Source organism: Octopus bimaculoides, chromosome 28, assembly GCF_001194135.2.
Source record: "Octopus bimaculoides isolate UCB-OBI-ISO-001 chromosome 28, ASM119413v2, whole genome shotgun sequence".
NCBI classification, from domain to species: Eukaryota; Metazoa; Mollusca; class Cephalopoda; order Octopoda; family Octopodidae; genus Octopus; species Octopus bimaculoides.
Genome location: NC_069008.1, coordinates 8867163 through 8869941, shown reverse-complemented (window position 1 = coordinate 8869941; position 2779 = coordinate 8867163). Strand labels below are relative to the sequence as shown.

The 2779-nt window shown below is 36.9% G+C and overlaps 1 protein-coding gene across 1 annotated transcript in view; it reads left to right on the top strand.

Annotated features, from left to right (window-relative positions):
- Window positions 1-410: 410 nt before the first annotated feature.
- LOC106872327 (peptidyl-tRNA hydrolase 2, mitochondrial) overlaps window positions 411-2779 on the top strand; it is a 47921-nt gene continuing 45552 nt past the window's right edge. The window contains exon 1 of the mRNA XM_014919274.2: window positions 411-644. The gene's annotated coding sequence lies outside the window, so the exon portion shown is untranslated. The remainder of the gene's footprint in view (window positions 645-2779) is intronic.

The following is a 2779-nucleotide window of genomic DNA, read 5'->3' as shown; positions in this document are numbered from 1 at the left end:
CGGTGTCAGATCAATGGCACCCGTGCTGGTGGCAGGTAAAAAGCACTCACTACACTCTTGGAGTGGTTGGCATTAGGAAGGGCATCCAGCCATAGATCAGATCGGAACCTGGTGCAGCCTCCTGGCTTACCAGTTGTCTGTCAAACTGTCCAACCCATGCTAGCATGGAAAGTGGACGTTCAATGATGATGATAATAAAAGATAAAAGACGAGTCCACATTGCACAATATAGTAACTGATATTGAAATAGTTGGGACATCTCTGATTATATCGTCTGCTGAATTAGGACTGTTCAGAGAAGTTAAATAGTATCAATCTAAAGAACTTGTTGCAGAACAATTACAAAACGTCCCAAATTCATTGAAGTTCTAACATTGACACACTGAGTTCACTCCCTTTAACTTCCGGTACTTTTTTCTTTCTTTCCTTCATTGATAACAGCAACTTCGGCACCAAAAGTTGTGATAACATCTCTTCGTCTCCAATATCACTTACTGCTGATATACTACATTGCACCGCACTGCATATTGCTGCACTGTCACTCCATTGCCTGTTGCTTCTTTCTTTCATTCCCTCCTTGACTCTTCTTCGATGATTTGAAGAGATAACTAAAACATCATTCTGGCTCCAGTATTTTGTATTATGTATGTATGAAATTTAAATCTTCTGCTTTAGCCGTTATGAACACATCGATATATATATATAGATAGGATGTTTCATAAGGATGAGGAAAGTGTATGTATAATACACAACAATTAAAACGTGTCCCATCTTTATAAGATGTCCTGGATGTTGTGTATGTATTTATGTGTATTGGCATGAGTGTGTGTGTGTATCTCCTTTTACTTGTGTCAGTCATTAGACTACGGCCATGGTATTCAATACATTAATATGTACAATAAATGACGCCGGATGTCATTTATTGTTCATTAATTATTGAATACCATACTTGAAACTTTGCTAATCGCTTTTTAATTGTTAATAATTACAGTTAAAAACAGCAGTGGAATTTAGCAAAATCATTTGATCGTTAAAGCGTCGAACAAAATGCCTTTAGGTTCTGTATTGAAATCCCGCCAAGATTGATATAGTGTTTCATCCTTCAGGGGCCAATAAAACAAGGTACCAATTCCAACGCTAAAATAACTAGTTGTGATCAAAGGTACATCAGCCGCGACCATTATGTCTTTGAATTGATGAAATTGTGTATAAATATAAGTAAAACAAGTGGTCTTAATTATTATATCCAACTACAGTGTCCAATATATCATTTCCTTGTTCTCAAGACGGTAGAGTTAGATTTGAGGGAAATCTGGCTGTTATTTCCAACAGCTCTTGTTACTACGTAGATGTCTTTCTTATTGGCTCATGCATACATATATACATACATACATCAGTCAGGAGGGTGTGATTCGAGAGAGCTTTCTGTTTCTATGAAGTCTAGCTACCGTATAGAAGCTTCACCCATTAGCTCATAGGTGCATATATACATATTACAGTATGTGTCATATGAAAGAGATTTGGCTGTTGTTTCTAACAGCTCTTGCTACAGTCCAGACATCTCTCATTGGCTTATACATACATACATAAGTCAAGTAGGGCGTGCATTAAGGGAAATTTGGTTACTGTTTCCACCCTGTTTGGCTGTCATGTGAAAGTCTTTGTTGGTTCATACATAGCGAGTTTTGGCTGCTATTTCTCGCAGATTGAGTAAGAAGAGATTATTGTCGGCTTATTCATACATAAATACATACTTACGCAAAAGTGTTAGGCACCCATACTAATCTTCCAATTTCATTTAATTATGTGATCAGAAGGTTTAATAGATTATGACAAATATCCTTTTATATATTTTTAACGTGATTTTATACGTTGTCGCTCCACTTTTTCCTCTAATTGCAACATTATATACCTTGGCATAAAATATACCAAATTTTCTCAAATTTTTGGAGTTATTTTCTTCCATTTAGGTTGTTGGTTTTGTGACGTTCCTTGTTTAGTTTCTGTATTAGAGCTCCATATGGCTTTCTTAATCACTTGCTACAGTTATTCCATAGCAGTCGTTCTCAACTGGGGTACATATGACCCCTGGAGGTCCGTCTATGTGTTTTGAGGGTCCACACAAGCAAAGTAGTAAATTGGAGATCATGTTAGTATTCTAAGGGTCCATGAAAAGCTTTTACTTCAGATGTATTTATTGCAAGTTTAACATGTTTCTGGCCTTTGGAACATGTTCTCCTTGGGTGTGCTTTTGCAATCCTGCACAAGTGAATGTGTGGAAAAACAAAATAGTGTTATGAAGGAGGAAATAAAATTCTAGTTACTGTGACAGCTGCATAATATTATCACAGTTTGGTAGGCAATCATCTGTAGCAAATAGAAGAACTAATCTGATAAATATAATTTAAAATGATTCTACTCAATACTGTTCTAGTTCTACAAAAGAAAATAAATAAAGGATCTATACTTAATTCTAATGAGGAATAATGTCCATTGATTGTGTGACTGATTTAAAACATGATGCACATTTTCCTTATTAACTTTTGGCATGCTTTTACTGTGAGGTGGACTTATAAACTGATGAGTGAACATTGGTCAGTTGACCAGGAGGTGTGAAGTTAGGCAATGAAGAACTACAATCGATGTGAACCTGGGCAACGAAGAACTAAAGTCTGTGAAGTCAGGTGACGAAGAACTGCATCACACAAGACATCCAGCCACTAGTGTAGCTAGAGTGTGTGCTGTCTCAGGCGGCCCTTCCGTTTGCCATCCCAGACCC